Here is a 17,055-nt window from a genome sequence, read left to right as displayed (position 1 = left end):
GCGTGCCAGCATGTGACGTTTGCAGGGGAGGAAGCAAAGCCCAAAACGCCAAAGTTTGAGTGACAAATGAAACAGGAGATGTGCAGCAGGTTGGATAGGCATTGTTCATGTTTTATTGAACAGCGCTGACATTACAAACGGGAACAAATGAAGCAGAGAACACAAAAGAGCATTATTTATTACAGGCAAATCAAAGTCGAGCCTGCGGGGGGTTTGATACTGTACACAAACATCACATGCCTTTGCATTTGTCACATGAAAATTCCACGTCGCCGTTGACGGTCGTCGTGCTTTTGATTTCAAGTCGAGGGTCACGTGACCTCGCGCGACTCGACCTAGCGTCATCACCCGAGGACGCCTCATCAACATCCAACATACGCTCGCGCTGCCTTATTTCTCAGATCTTTTTTTTTTTTTTTTTTTTTGGGGGGACATTCTCAACGTTGAAAGCGGCGTCAGATCATAAAGGCGCACACAGCCGCGGGCAAAGCGGGAGGACAGCTGCAATCAATCTCCTTTCCGAGCTTGTTTTGAAATAATGCGCGCTCGCGTTCCCACCTTGAGATTCCCAGAGACCCCCCCCTGCCGGTCCAGGGTCGAAGCCAGCCCTCGTGGCTCTGCTTCGGAATTCTCTCAGTCAGAACCCCCTCCCCCCCGCGAAAAAGAAAAACCATGTAGGAGCGGGAACCTGAAAAATAAATTAAACCGATAATGCAAGCGAAAGAAACTTCCCATCCCGCCCACTGAATATTAGATCACAACAACTCGCAGCGCTGAATAAATCATTAAACCCCAGCAGAGCGTAGCTATATTGCAATGTCTTCTTGAATATTAATCCAACCTTGCGTCGGTGCAGAAGTAATGTCACACAATTGGAAGCATGTGTCAAACCGGCGTAATATACACGGATTGATAATTCAGCCTTTTGCCTTACGACAACAGCACATTTAGGCTTTATTCCGATTGCTCTCCCAACAGACAGTTGACATTTAAACCCAATCCCGTCGCACCAAAGCGGACCCAACAGGAATGGGGTCATTTGAATTTTACGCTTAATTGGTTGGAAGTGAACTCGGCTCAAGGGGAATTTGAAGGGAATAAATGCCACTGTTGGACAAGTCGGGGAAAAAACTATGTAAGAAATTGAAGTCGTCTGCATTTCTTCAAACTTTTAATACTGGGCGCGTGATGTGTTGATGAGCACACACAAAAAGACGATGACCTACCTGCTACCTCGGCATCTCATCTCTGGTCTGCTTTGTCATGCTCAGAGCCAGAGTGATGCAAAATGATGTTTGGGGCATTCCGCCCTATTGTCAAAAAAAAAAAAAAAAAAAAAAAAATCAGTGTGCCCTGAATGTTCGACGTCGGCCGTCGCGCTGAGCGGTCACCGCGTGTTTAGTGGCTTCTGCTCCTACATGAACCCATCGACCATCACGTAGGAATAAAAAGCCATAAGACACAACAGCAATCTCACAGGAGGGAAGAAGAAGGGGGAAACAGGGAGGGGGAAGAAGCAGTGGCAGCCAGTAGATGAGTAGCGATTCTACTTGCTTGTGTTAATATGCAGAAGTCTTATGGTACTTTCCCTGATGGCTTTGATCTTTAGCCGAGTTTGGTTGCTGTGTTGTAATTGGCCTTTGGGCCAGCTATAAAAGAACCACAGGGAGTCTGCCTAGCGACACAGAGGCGTGACGAGGAAAAAGAATGCAAACAATTCTGTAGATCTACGTAGCGGTGCGCTCGCTAGCTTGCCTAAAAAAGATCACGCATTTTCCTTGGGATTTCATACGAGCCCCCACCCGTTTTTCTACCCCCTATGCAAAGCCAGAGTGCGAAAGAACGAGGCGTGTTATCAAGAGAATTCGACATGGCAAACAAGGCGGGGTTGCGCAATCAGGCGGGAGGTTGAAAAAGAGGGAGGCGGGGGGGGGGGGAGTAGAGGAGGGGTGGTACCCAGGAGAGCAAGCAGACAATGATGGCGTGGTTGTGCACAAAGTGGATTTTGCACAAGCGCAGCCGAGGCTCTCCCACTCATGCGCAGCTAACCCACAGGTGACACTTTGTCGTATCAAAGCCCCTGTTTGATTATTTGCGCCAGCCGATGAATATGTATTTTATTATCAGACGCTTGTGTGGGAAATTACATTCGCTATGCTTGAAACAAAGCGCGCCGATGAATCCGAGCAAGCGTCCGTCTGCTGTTCCCAAATGCGCACATTCCCTTACAGGGCGGCATCCTCCCGATAAATCGCGACCCCCTTCAGAGCGGCCATGCTTTAACTAATATCCACTTCACAGCGGCTGAAACGTGCCGTCGCCGGCGACAGATAGCCGGACACGCTTTGGGGTTGCGGTGCCAGCGCGAGCCAGGCACGTCCAGATAAATATGTATGACTGCGACGCCGTAGGTTTCCTGCTTTGTATGCTAATGATCTTATACAAGTTTAATAATGCCACTGTGCGGCACCGTGGGCGGGGGGGGGGGGGGTGGAGGCGGCGGGTGGGGGTCGGCACGTGGGAGAGCGGCCGCGGCGAAGGCCGCATAAGACGTGAGACGTGACTGGCCAAGTTACGCTTCCTCCTTCTAAATGGAGGGCGGGAGATATGTGGGCTGGAAAGTGAGAAACTAGCTTTGGACACTGAAAGATATCGACAGTTTGGTAAACCTGCGATTTTTGGTTTGTACTCAATACATATCTAAAAGAGCCAGCATGCTAACAAAATAAACACATAGTGTGATTTTTTATTTTATTTTATTTTTTTCCTGAGCGCAAAGGGCTATCTTGCTTGCACAAAAGTTACCATTCAAGGACGGCTTAAAACTGATGATTTCTCCCCCACAAAAATCAACTCACTAATGTTAATGATATTGAGGTACAATGTTTGTCCTGCATATCGTTGACAATCTGAAAAAAAAGAAAAAAAAATTTAAGCCTACTCATATTGTATATTCACAGATTAGGTTGTCTGTTGCCTTGGCATCCAGACTATGCATACAAACCTCCATGCAGATGAGACTAAAAAAATGCTCTTATCAAAGTCATTTCTGTTTCTTCTAACTGAACCCAGAGGTCCACGTTCAGGCTCCAAAGTCCCACCCTGGTGGATCCTGTGACAACAACAACAACAACAACAACAAAAAAAGACAGCAGTTAAGACCTCCACAGTGTTCAAGACACTGCGAATGTGAGACAATGCTAGCGTCTTTTTTTTTTTTTTTTGGCAAAGAGCTCAAACTGCGACTTTGGAGATAAACCCGCAGCTAACAGTTTCACACCGCCATTACCCACGAGCCAATTATATCCCTTGTTGAGCAGCAACTACTTCTTGATGACTTGCGCCGTTTGCGGCGCCTGATGAAAGGTTGCCGGCGCGCCGACGTCTACCGTCTCCGCTGAGTTGAAAACCCTCGCCCGCGTGTTCAATCGGCGCCGAGGCCGCGACAACTCCAAGAATACTTTGCCCTCCTCGGGTGCGACTTTTCGCTTTGACTTTATCATCTCGAAAAATGCGGCGAGCTAGCGGTTGGGGCGATAACGCCTCACACAATGAGCTGTGACATCCCCATTGAACAATGACGGATCGTGCCGCCGGACCGGGCGGCTGTTTGAGAGGCAGATCACTCAAAAGTCAAGATGTAAAAGCCCGATCGCATGATGAATGGTCTATTTCGTCGTCAGATGAGGACAGCCCCGCACAGAACCGGAACGCGCGCTTCACCGCCTTGAGGAGGGAGATGCATCGATTGAAAAGTGCGTTTTTGTGGATTTGCACCTCGGTCCGGCTCCTAAAAGATCGCTCAAAGCCAAGAAAGAAAGCCAGAGTCACGTCTGGGGTAGCCGCTGTCATATCCGTGGCTCCATCGCCGACGAGGAAGCCAAACAATGTCTCTTGGCGACCCGATTTTTAATCCGCCATCCGTAATTGATGGACAATACATGTCGCCGCCTTAGATCTGATAGGAAGTAGGCTATGATGGATCTCCAGATCGGCTTATGTGGAATAGGTGGGTGGCGTGCGTGCGTGTGTGTGTGTGCGGGGGTGAACAGATGTAGGGAGGCGCATCAAGAGAGGGATGGGGTTGCCTGTGATGGTTTCCACCCTGCGGCGAACAAAATAGCCCTCATATATCCCTGTAATCTGCATTAGCAGCAGAGACCCAGTCAGGAGAATGCGCACAGGGGGATGAGTAATGGGCCCACTGCTGATTTGGCAGGCCTATATTACACCTCAAAAACGGAGGCAAGTGGCGAGAATATGAAATGTTGCAAATGAGCCTCCTTCCACCCCCGTGAATGTCCACTTTCAACCTGCATTACGCCAATATCATTTCCTCCAAAAGCTACAGCCTTTCCACGGCGCTTTCCCACAGTGCTTCAGCAACATTTGATAGTTCCTGTTTTCGACTGGCGCATTTCATCCGGCTGGCGTTGCCATTTCCGCCCAGCGGGTTGCCGAATGATCAATCGCCTCGGCTTTTGGATGTGGATCGCGAGCAAGCGGCCCACAGTGTCGGATGCCTCTGCTCATTTGTCACCAAACTATTACTCAACCAACACAAAGAGAGTTCCCCACGCTCAAACTATTTCTGACATTGATTCGATTTGTGTAAATTTGAACAAAAGCCAACAAAAAAACCAAAAAAAAAATGCGCGCTCCCCAAATAGCAGAAATCTTGTGAATTACATCTGGAATGGCTAACTCCCAAGACGCGTGCCTGCATGGATCGAGCAAAACGGAGGCTGGCATTCAACTCTTGTAATGGCTTGCAACAGGATATGCTTACTTGCTATCTGAAATTAAATCATTGATATCGAGTCCCTGCGGGCCAATCAAGTGGCTCGGCGTATTCCCGTGAGCCGCCTGTTTGCGTGTGGCTTTGCGCATGTGAAATTGGCTTCATTTCCTCTCATTATTCAAGGTTTCCCGCCTTCATAGATTCGCGATTGTGCCGCGCTCTTGTTTCCATTCACAGATTAGCCACGCTGTTATTTTTAGTTTTACTCCACTTGGGCGGGAGACGCAATTAATTAATCAGCCCGACTCTTTTACACCTCCGCCAAGATACAGGCGACTGCTTTCGTCAGCGTTGGAGCCTGCAAACACCGGTATATGGCGCTATTAAAGTAGCATTATGGCATAATGTGCAACAAATAACATTTGCACTTAAAGCAAGGCTTTTAAAAGGCTGAACACGCGCAAAGCAGCGACAAAACCCAAACTTAAGTGCTACCTTAGGTAATAGCGAAGTTCATTGCGAATGAACGTGCGTGCGTTCACAGCAAAACCCTCCGCTGTGCCCTTGACATTTCAAGGACTTTCATCAGACGTGCAGCTGCTGTGTGAGAAATTGCAGTCTTTGCGGGCTTTATTAAGCTTGGTTTGTGGAAGGCAGCGCCGCTGCAGGTCCCAGTGTCATTAAAAGACGGCAGCGTTTTCATTGGCTTCCTGCTACATGCGCTTGGATGACAGCATCCTGCCGGCTGATGGTCTCCAAGTTTCTGCTGTTGCTGCTTTTCCACTGCGGGGGTTTGAGGGGATTGCTTCGCCAGGTTCCTCGCGTTGCTATCACGAAAAAAAAAGTGCTGGCGGAAGCACCCGGCACGCCGGCGAAGGATTAGCCGTAGAGGCTAGCCGAGCAGTTGTTCCGAGCAGAATCTGCGCAGCGCATTTGATTGAGATCACAACTTTGTCTACGCTGGGGTTGTTCAAGAAGCAACTGTTATCGCATTGATGGATTGATTCACCTCCCACATAGAGGCAAACCTTCCTCCTGGCACTTCAGGCAGCCGCATGTCAACAAGTCAAAAGTGAATCAGACTCTTTTGCATGCAGATTAAAACTTTCACGCCCGCAGGGGGACCGACTTCCTGCCAAGTGGGAAACTTTGGAAGAGAATGCATCACTTGTTTTGGGGAGTTTGTAACGACGAAGCAATGTTGATAGCTTGAATTGACTCTAAATCCAGTGAATATAAGAGATTGAAACCGAAAGTTAGGGCTGCACGATATTGGAAAAATATGCGATATGGATAGTGACTACAGTGATTTCGATATTGCGATATTTCACATGTACCTAAAGAAATGATTTTTTTCTTATCTAATGAAAGAAGTAGATTTTTTCAATGCAGCAAAATAAGCAAGCTCAATTATTTCAATATTCCAACACACAAACCCGTGTTGAATTTAAAATTGCGGAACTACGACTTGTCCTTTCTGTCTCCAATCGAGATACAGCCAATTGAATATATATTTATTCAACAAGTTCCCGCCAACTGCGTGTCACGTGACTACTTTTTCCATTGACGTCATCGGACTGGAGTAAGCAAAATTGTGACCTAATGCTTGGTCTGTATCACTATTTGAGGAACGTTAGCATTGGAGACAAATATGATTACTACGACTAATAATCAGACAATTGCGTATTCTCCATTTCAGCTACCCGCAAATTGCGTCGTTGACAAAACCTAGCCGAGTCACGTCAAACTTGTTAATACGCCTTCAAAGACACCACAGTGAAATTGATTTACCTTTGACACGTTAAAATGCATGAAAAAAATTCTGAAATTGAAATTGAGACACAAATTGAATTCTAACTCTGGTATATCGTTACGGCTCTCTTGATGTTAAGACGTTTCTGTAAGGTGCCTAAATTGCCAAAGAAATAACTGGGTCGAAAAATGAAAATGGATGAAAAATACCAACAAATCACCCATGTCAGCTTCTTTATTGTTGCCACCACTTTCATTAATCGTTATTTTATCTTTATCTCTCTCTCTCTCTCTCTTCCGTTGACTCCATTTCCTGAAGGCAATAAAATGCTCATCAGCAAAGGTCTGGAATGACTGTTTTTAATATGACGTCTTTTTAATGAGGACCAAAGGAGACGGCGCCTTTTTATCAACGCGTGTCAGCGGAGAACTAATGGAAGTAAAAGTGACAGCAGTGTAGCAGCTCGCCCTTGCTCTCTGATGATAAACTCACACGCGCGCACTTTACTGTGTTTGTTTAAAGCGCGGCGGCGCACTATATTTACCTGTCAAACATTGCAAAAACGCAATCTGAGCTCTACGGCCATCCGTCACTCAACTGCAGCCGCGTATGACCTTTCATTGACGAGTTGGACATCTGCTCGGTCTCGCTCACCCGTACGTGCTTTGTCATTGATTGGATGTTAATCTGAGGACTTGACGGTTTTAGCGGCGCGAGGAAACCTGTCGGAGGCGAGCACAAAGAGGCGGCTGAGCGTGCTGCCCAAAAGGTCGCGCCATCGGGACCGGAGAGGTTGTGATAAAATTACAGATAAAGCCCCGACGTTTCGGCGCAGCAAAGCGTCGAGAGATTGCGGACGGCGGGTCCCAAAAGAAGGTAGCTGCCGCTTTATCAGGATTATGAAGCGGCTTTTAGTGGAAATTGCATGCCCTTTGGGAAGATGACCTCACATCTATTATACAGCAGCCACGAGGTAAATGATTGCCTTGAAAGGTGAATGTATAAATTTGACTGGCGTTATACGACTCGGACCTAATGGCGTGAAGCAAAAAAGATATGTTGTGATAGCGCCAACGACGCTCTGCTCGTTACATCGGCATTATATAACGTGATGTGATATGCCTATTACCCATTATACACACTACATTGCTTCATATTTTTTAATGAGGTGCTGGCTTTATGATCTCTCTTCAGCGAGTGCTCTGACTTGGCTGACTTTGCTGCCCAAGGTCAAGACAAAGGCGGTTTGAGCGCGAGAGCACCCCCGTCCACCAAACCCCCGCCCCAGTCACCCCCGCTTCGCCCCCCCCCCGAACCCACCAGACGCTAAACAAAACCACTTATCTGCCTCCTTCCTTTTACCATACAAGGTCATCTCATGCCGGCTACGCCTTCACAATTAGCATGCAGCCTGTGGCGTGGCCTGTCTGGCAAGCCGCACACGAGCGCGGCGCTCCCCTAATGACATGCTAGTCAGGAGGCTGCCCCGGAAAAAAGAAAAAAAAAGAAAAAAAAAATCACCTCCCGGCGGGGGTTTCATCATGTCACGGGCCGGACAGGAAAGACTAGCTTTTAGCATGCCATTCGGTCGCCGCTAATATTCGACACGGACTCACCTCAGGTCGTTGATTACCAAGACTTTGTCACGCGTCACGGCGTCGGTATAAGCGCCTCACATTCGATCCAGAGGGCCATCAATTAGAGCAACGCAAAGCCATTCATATTAGAATGAGACAATTACAACACAACCATTTTAGTGTCACGGTTTGTTGGGCTAAGGACTGGAATCTAACTTAGAAATGACAATATATCATATGAATTATTCACAGCAGTAGGTTTCTAACGCTCTCGGTTGGTAAATGAACAAAAAAATGATTGCCATACTCGATTACTTATGCCCCGAAAGCTAATCACAACGCTGAAGTCCTACGCATGAAAGCAGCACTTGCAACATGGCAGAACACATTCCCGAGGTACGCAATCCAGGAAGTAATTACAATTCTCCACAGACATAATTGGGAAAACAAATTAGCATTAGGTAAATGTAATTTCCACTTGAGAGCATTGGAAATTTCACCTCTGAGCCACGGTGGGTTGAGAGGCGGTGCGCAGGGATGCGCAAAGTCATATGTATGATCACCGCAAACAAATCAAATCAAGAACGGGCAACGCTAATGGATGAAGTCAAAACGTGAAACGGATGTACTCAACAAAATCATCACTGGCGTTCCAGAACTTTTTAGTCGTTGGGAGTAGTTGCGCCTGAAAGGAAGAAGAACCAAGGCCGCATGGATTTACTTATTCATGTTCACTTTTGACTGCAAATTAACAGCGCCTCAGTGCAGCTGTGGCTACAAAACGGACATGCCCAATGCAATTATCTTTGCAGTAAAATCAAAGTGGCTCTTTTTGGGTTCACCTCGAATCGACGCTCAACCTTATGGTTCACTTTGTCACCTGATTGTGTGCCATCCCCCAAAACGATCACGGATGACATTAAACAGCCCTGCGGCGTAAAGGCGAGAAGCGGCGACATGCTTCGCAAAGCTGCCCCGCCTGCTAATGGCCCTTTCTTTGTAACGGCATCCGTATAGCGCCGCTTGACGGGCTGCCAAGGGGGGGGGGGGGGGTGGTGTTGTGTTATTGCGAAGCCAATCACCCACTAAGTATTTGCTGGCTCCTATTTCCTCGCTGCTAATGTGCGAGCCTCCCCAATGCCGCGGCGAAATCGACTCTTAACGCCTGACTTGACACCGCCGAGAATCCCAAAGACGCATCGGCGGCGGGCGGCCCGACTTCCCCGTTGCCTCGGTTACGTTTATGGGCACGGATGCGCCTGGGCGGCTCATGATGCTTTTACTGCGACACTAAATCAGCGAATGTGATGGTAGCCGACGATTAGGATGATGACGCCTGACATGACCTTTGCAAGGGTGTTGTTAGGCAGCGATTGCTCAACTTAATGTGCCTTTGGACCTGAAGGTGTGAAGCCATCTCCGTCAGTTGACTTGGAGTCGGATATGAAAATAAGAAGTTCGACTGGAAGATTAGCCACCATTTCAATTTGGACCTTAAAAATGGACGTTTGGAAGGTATGTTTTCAGAGCTTTTGACTATGCTTCAAGTTCAAGTACATTGTTGTTGGGTTGTTGTTGTTGTTTGGGCCGATCTCTCTGTGATAAGCACATTCAACTCTTTTAATGATAATATCCGCTAACTACTAGATTGGGAAAGAACATCAATGTAAAGCACGGACCACAGAAGTAGCCATTTCATTTATCTCTTTTTTTCTTTTTAACGCTTCACATGCAGGGGAAGGGACGGCAGGGGGTGGAAGCACCTCACTTGCCTACCCTGACTGCACGTCCCTGTTCTTCAGTGAAGAATGGATGAGTCGGAGGATTTTTAAAGAGCTTTTGACAAGAAAGGACAGCTCGTGCAATGTGATGTGACCATTTTAAAATATTTTCATGTGCTCCAGATTTGCTGAGCAGTTCCACATGATGTGCTGCCAAGTAAGAAAAGGCCTGTTTGCCAGCAGGTAGACACATCGTGCCCAGACGTTCCTCTCGACGGAGGGCTGCAAAACAAAGCTGCGGCGGCAAATAAACTAGAATAGAGTCCTCGAGCGGTCAGCGGGAATGACTATTATGTGTATGGCCAGAAAGCCCAGGCACACTTTGCCCCCGTTATCGGCCTGCGCAGATGTGCCCTCAGCCTCCTCCACGGCCCTCCCGCTCACCGCATCCATCAAAGAAGAGCATCTTGGGACGCGGAGAGAATGGTGCTAGCGCCAGGCCCGCCATCTGCCGTCATTTAGAAATAAATGACAGGCCCAAACCTCACGGGAGCCCGTCTCATTCCTCTGCCAACATCGTTACTGTGACGGCTACCGCCCGTCATCCGGCCTTCCCCCTTCCCCTGAAATCGATGTGCGAGAGCACTGTGTGTTGGAGTGTGACTCCGAGAGAGGCTTGGAGTGGATTCGGTCGGCGAAGCACAGCCGTTTACTCAGAGGAGCCGGCAGGTGGAACAGCGTGGTGAAACCAGCTGTCTCCCCGCTGATTACAGGAGCCAACACGGAGAATCGGAGGACTTCGGGGCTGCCAGTTGAATTGGCTGGAAAGGAGCTCAGTGTCCACTTTTATTTGATTAGGTGAGGAGTCAGTCAGGAGATGGGAGTTCACAACCTGTCTGCCGGCTGCGCTCCATCACAGTACTAATAATTAATATTTCACAGTCAGGCTAACAATATTTACAAAGTCCACTCTGGAGGGAAACGGCACTGAAATTGAGCTGTTCTCCCCAGGTGCATATTAAGGAAAATGAAGTAGTTAACGAAATGAAATTAATAACGCAACTGCTGCGCGCCCGACAAATGAGCCACATAAAACTCGCCCTGTCATTGTGCAACAACTATCGCCCTAATGTCATTTTCCTCAAAAAGCGCACCAATCTTTGTCTACCAGAGAAACACTTCCCGCCGCTTCCCTTTGCAAACTGTAAGAAGAGGCTAAAGGACTACTTTCCCAGGTGCTTGTACGTGACAGCCAATATAAGTCTGTCCCCATAACGGCGATGGGAGGTGGACTTTATTAATTTCACGGATCTGGAAATGAGCCGTGGTGATAAGGCTATCACTCTCTTATCTGTGGATGGCGGAGGCGTAATTAAGCCAATAGCCAGCGGTGATGAGGAAGTCATGTGAGTAAAGGCTCCGAGATATGAGGGGGGATATTTCAGCGCTGGTTTTCCAGAGGGACTTAGATTAGATTGGCACTTAATTGCCACCTTTTCTATTTCTAGGGTGGGAGGTTCTCCCTCCTCCAGTTATCCTTTTTTGGCTGGCCAAGGTCAGCTCCTTGAATGTTTTGGTTAGACGGGCGGAGGTGAAGTCGCGGGGCCAAGTGGCAGCTGAGAACGGAAGCGGGAATCCCTCCGCCTCTTCTGTCCGTGCGGATGCCGAGCAGATTGAGGTCAAGAGTAGGCGGGCGGCCGTGTAATAGCGCGCGACCGTGTTGGCTGGAAACCTTCAAGTGGCACCTTTGGTCAACTTTTCTTGGACTTTGAAATCGTTTGGAGGCAACAACAAACATTTCTATTGATCCGTCGCTGTCTCACTGCACCGCTCGCTAAATTGTGGTGACAAAGACAAAAAGCCCAGCGCACGGCTTGGACAAATTGGGCGTTATCGGGAATGCTATTTGAGATGCCAGACATAAAATACATAAACCAAAAGAATTTGGGCCCGACACTTGGCTCGGTCCAAGTTACTGGCTAATCTGCTTAATGATATTGAACCTCATGTAGGATATGTTCATTAAGGACGCACTGATACCGATACCACTATCGGTACCGGTACTCGGACTTGTAAAAATGATCCAGCAGCAGATGATCCGTTACAGAGGGCAGAGCGCGAGCAGTTCTTCAAATAGTCACTGTGTGCTTGTTTTACGCTATTTATTGACCCCCATTGTTGAAGATTATAGTAAAACCAACAGAAAATAAGACAATCACAAATATATTGAAGCCACCGCATAGCTTTGTGCAAAACTATGCTAGCGCCGGCTTAATGCTAGCGGCGGAACGCCATAGACTGACGAATAGCATCGATGTCGCATTTGCACTCAAACGGCAGCGTAACACAAACAGTAAGTTGACCTTTATTTACGAGTGCCTATTGGAAGCATTATGATATTTGAGTCGAACTCATGCCATATTCAGAGCAAGTTTGGATTTTGAACAAAATGGGAGCATATCATCGAAATTGCAAGAGATAATGATACGTAAGGACTTTTGCTTGGTTTCAAAAAAGTGCTATCGGCGCATCCCCAATATTAGATCTATATGACCCGAAGTGAAGCACCGTAATTGGTCCCATAGGTGCCGTAAACGTGCTGACGATTTGAATATAACATCACAAGGTGTAGCCAATGTGACAGCACAGGCCAGTGGAGCTATGCATTTGGACGTCTACGACACGGAGTAGAGCATACCTAATACATGGCAGAGGCTCTCCAGCTCCGCCGCCGGAGTTGTTCTTGCCTCCATTGGGAGCAGTTAGCTTTTGCCGCGGCGACTTTAAATTGCCTGTCCACCAACACGAGGCAGCCCGCGTCAAAATTAATAAAGGCCTTTGCGCGAGACAGATACAAGAGTATTCCGCCGTAGCCGTGACACCTCCCTGTGTAAACCTCGCGCGAGGGGCCGCCAAATAAGCAAAAGCCCGCTTGTAAAATTGTAATCCCCGCTTCTCGGATAGACGCCAGGGAGAATTGAGTGTTATCACCCTGCTTGACACACTCCTGTGTTTTCTCCCCGGATCCTTGGGGCTTTATCACACCAGCGTTTCATTCCATTATCCCGAGCACACCGGGACTGTCCTCGGAGCAGGGGAATGAGATGGCTTGTCAGGGTCGCGGAACAAAGAGGGAGCATGTCGAGCGCGGGATTAGACCGGGAGAGGAGTGGGCGGAGGCGAGGGAAAAGGCGATGCCAGATGAGAGGCAACATGAGGGATGGAGGAGCTGCACTGGGAAAGAAGGGAGATGTTTGGGGGGGGGGGATTTCCCTTCGCCACCTTTTCTTTCTTACTCGGGACTTTGCTATCTGCTAATTGGTAGTTGGGCTTGTTGGGAGCTGCGGCTCACAATGGGGATTGTTGTCCTAATTCAGTGGAAAATTAAGAAAATGCTGTTGTGGATGAGGGTTAATTGTTTTGGACTTTGGAGAAGGTGGAACCCCCAAAATTTTTTTTAAAAGTATCGCGTCAGTAGTGCAATGTTATTCAAACAAGGGCCACATTCTGCGGTGAGACACACGCGGCGGCAATGCAGAAACGCGCGGGTGCCGCATCCTGCCACCGTGCATCCTTAAAGCTGTAAGGCACAGACAAGTGCACACGGCAAGCCCGAGATCCCACACTTCATTAGGCGGCCGGCCAACCCTGACTCGAGTAAATCGATGGCGGATAATACCCGGCCGTCGCCATCTCACCACCATTCCAGCCTCCCATCAACAACCATCCATCCTTGCAAAGCATCCCGACATTATTCTTGCTTACTTTTGCATCCCCTTTCGATAATCCCGCCTGTCCTTTTGTTTCCACCTGAGGTGACAGTCTTGCATCAGCCCTCCATCCTCCTATTTGTCTACATTCTCTGGCAAACAGCTGTTACAGCCAATTTCCCCCCGCCCTCTTTTTTCCCTCTCCATCTCACCTGTCTGGTTTCATCACCAGTATGGATCATTCCTCTTATCAGGCTCCCGTGCCCGTAACGCCGTTGTCGTATATAACGTGTCTGCTGTGATCACTGACAGCTGGGCTGGGCTGCGTTGACAGTAACAGGGATAATAAGCTCATTTTGCATGCGGTTCCGTGTCACTTTTCTCTGTCGGGCCTGCTTCCTATAATTTAGGGCTGCTCCATCTCTGGGGAGGGAGGCGTTATTACTCTGCCGGGGATTGGCCGGGGTGCTTAAGAATTCCATTTCATTAAGCGTGTCGGTTTACACTTGCGCCCAAACAAGTTGCCGCCGCTATTCCGCTTTGTAACGGCCACTGGCCTCATTTGACAAACGACGGCGATGACGGCGCGCCGGAGGAGGCGGGCTATTCCAGTCAGTGGGATGGCCAAAGTTTTTGCCGTTCTTCAAAACCGGCTTTGGAAATAATTTACTATGCTTAATGGCCCGCTGCGGGCTTGTTGCGTGCAATTAAAGCTGCAATCCATTACAGCTAAAAAAAAAAAAAAAATAATCCAAATAGGCCTGTCATACCCACTTTATTCACTTATATGAGGCTGAAAAATATTTGAAATCAACAGTCCATATCGCTGCTGGACAAAATGGTCACAAGGGTGGAAATGAATGCCTATTTGTATATTCAAATTACCGGTATATTCATTCTCATCGGCAAGGACTACACTTTGAAGTAACTTTTGAAAAAAAAACACAAAAAACTTTTACCGTTTTTAATACCGTGTCATTTTTTTTCCCCCGGCAAAGCAGCATCGTGTACAAACACAAAGTATAAAAGTGTTACGTTTGTTGTGTGTGCAGATAACGCGCGCGCAGCAGGCGAGGCATCGGCTTCACTCTTCGCTCGGTAAAACCAGTACGGAAAAAAATACTGAATTATTAATAGTTACGGTCTAAACAACAACTCCATCTGTGATTTGCAAGATTTTCTGGTGACTAAACAATGATAGTGGCTTGAGAGCTGAAAATTGAAAGAAAAGAAAGGGAGGGGGGGGGCTGTTTGTGTGTGCATGTGCATGAAATATTCACGGAAGCAACGATGAAAGCAGGTTGGAGCTATTGGAGGAAGACAGCTTACCCAGATAAGAGCCGAAGCCCCCCCCCCTTGCAATATTTCGCCCATTCACAGTGCAAAACAGTCCTGTGGCTTCTGTCTGAATTGCTCTTCACTACATTTTTTGCAGAATATGACACACAACAAAATAATAACGGAATATATTTTACAAGAGATAGGGGACGGCCGGCGAGAAAAACTACCTAACAACTAATTTCATGTTTACGCCCCCCCCCCCCTACCCCACCCCCCAAAATGAAAACGTACTATATGTCAAACATTACATCATGTCTCAGCTTTCAGCATCTCTTACAAACTGCGGCCATATCGCTCAAAGAATCTCCATTTTCACAAGTATAGTTCGAGGAGGCTGAAAGGCCATTAACTTTTCACCCGCTATCACTTGCAGACGTCATTTTGGAAAAGGGGCAGGAAAAAGCTGTATATGCGGCTAAACCAATTCCCCAACAGTCCTTGGCGTGATGAGCGGTGCATTACCTCGTTTACCTCATGGAGGTTGGGCCCACGCTGGGCTCTTATAGCCGGAGGCGACGGCAAATCAGCCTTCACGCTGTCGCTGCGTGAGCTGTCTGCAGTGCGAGAGAGAGAGAGAAAAAAATGAGGAAATCTGATAAACGACAGCAACGTTTTGGGGTACAAACGACAGCAGGTAAAGCGACTCCAGATTTGTGAAAAGATGTCCCTGCCAGCGCGGATGCAAACAAGAGCCTTTTGTGACGTGCTCGCCGTCCCGTGCTGACTTCGTACCAGCGGAGGTGATGGTTGAGTCCAACTTGGATCACAAATTGGCAAACGCGAGGCCCGGCCCCCCCGCACTCCGTAATGCACGAACGGCTTCACTCCATGGCTCAGGTGGCGGAGTGGCCATCTTGTTATCGGAAGATTGCTTGTTCGATCCCGCGGCTCCTCCGGAGACACTCTCTTGAACGTGACACTGAACACTTCAATTGCTGCGGATGGCGATGAGCACGGCTGACTTCATGTAATGTCAGTGGATGAATGTACAAAGTAAAGCGCCAATAGCAGGTGGCAAATTGCATTTCGCGATGTTTGGGTGGGCATTTTGCGTGCAAGATGGATATTCCTTACAACAGGTTTGACATCCCATCTCTGAGTAGATGAGACTATAAGCTTACACTACACTAGTGCCTTCGGATATAAGTGACGCAAATTAATGCTAGCACATAGTTGGAAACATCACAGACGGGCTGACGATAAGGATCTACGCATGTGGCTCTCTTAACATCGCTTTCATCTGGAATAGAAACAATTTAAGATTAGGACTAACATCATTTTTTAGCACTCTAAATTAGCATATGCTAATGACCTAGGTAAGTTATGTCTCTTGTTCGACTAATCCATTTTATTTTATTTTTTTACATTGATGCAGTTTAAATGGATTTTTAAACGAATTTCCATTCATCGTTACATCCCTACCTAGATGTCATTTATTCCTCAGGTATCGGTGGCTGGTAGCGGCTTCCTTTTCAAGTAGCAGATACCTTGAAATAAGGCCGGTGTCGGACTAATACCGATACCTCGATACTCGTATCTGACATAGTACATTAAACTGCAGCTCCCTAAATGAAACCACTCTCAAATTCTGGGTTGCTTCTCCCCAAAAATGGAATATTAAATGTTGCACCATAAGGTGGCTGTGCGGCTCATTCACGCTGACGCTAACACGGGGGATATGAAGGCGATGCATCGATCAGAGGCTGAGGCAGAGCAAACACTGCGGCACCAGCTGCTCTCTGCAGCACCGCCATTAAGCCGGGAGGAGGTGACACCCGTTGGAGGGGGCTCGCATCAAATCCTGCATCGCTGGACCGCCTGGGCATCTGCGTACCCCCGGAAAAAAAAAAAAAGTTAGCAAACATCTGTCCTCGACTCGCTTCCCTTTATTTGTATTGACCGCAGTGCTGCCTCATTTATTTGCTCACATTTCTTCACTCTGCGTGATATGGAAAAAATTGTGAATGTCAAATCTAAGAGACGCGGGGGGCGACAAAAAACGGCTGGTAGAATAGTATAACCCCCCCCCCCCCCCCAATCCCTTTACAACTTTTCTTTGGGGGCTTCTTATAAACCAAGCATCTATCTCCATTATGCCCCCGAAATTGCTATTTGTCGCTTTGCGGGGAAGAAATAATCAATATGTCTTGTGGGGGCAGCGAGCGCATTAGAGGAAGCAAATTGATGTCTCTCGCCCCAGCGCTCCTCACTT

General features: G+C 47.9%; 1 protein-coding gene and 1 long non-coding RNA gene across 2 annotated transcripts in view; one reads left to right on the top strand and one right to left on the bottom strand.

The window, feature by feature from the left end:
- Positions 1 to 17,055, top strand: part of LOC147126487 (uncharacterized) — a 33,328-nt gene that overhangs the window by 6,403 nt on the left and 9,870 nt on the right. The gene's annotated exons all lie outside the window — the stretch shown is intronic.
- LOC147126486 (uncharacterized) overlaps positions 87 to 17,055 on the bottom strand; it is a 32,505-nt gene continuing 15,536 nt past the window's right edge. Inside the window, exons 5-7 of the long non-coding RNA XR_015084636.1 lie at positions 15,306 to 15,397; positions 3,005 to 3,112; positions 87 to 2,909 (exon numbers count right to left, since the gene is read on the bottom strand). This is a non-coding gene — a long non-coding RNA (uncharacterized LOC147126486). The remainder of the gene's footprint in view (positions 2,910 to 3,004; positions 3,113 to 15,305; positions 15,398 to 17,055) is intronic.

Source organism: Filicampus tigris, chromosome 22 (genome assembly GCF_054856515.1).
Source record: "Filicampus tigris isolate MCC_2025a chromosome 22, RoL_Ftig_1.0, whole genome shotgun sequence".
Taxonomy (NCBI): Eukaryota; Metazoa; Chordata; class Actinopteri; order Syngnathiformes; family Syngnathidae; genus Filicampus; species Filicampus tigris.
Note: the sequence above shows the minus strand (reverse complement) of the source record. Positions and strands in the feature narration are given on the sequence as shown.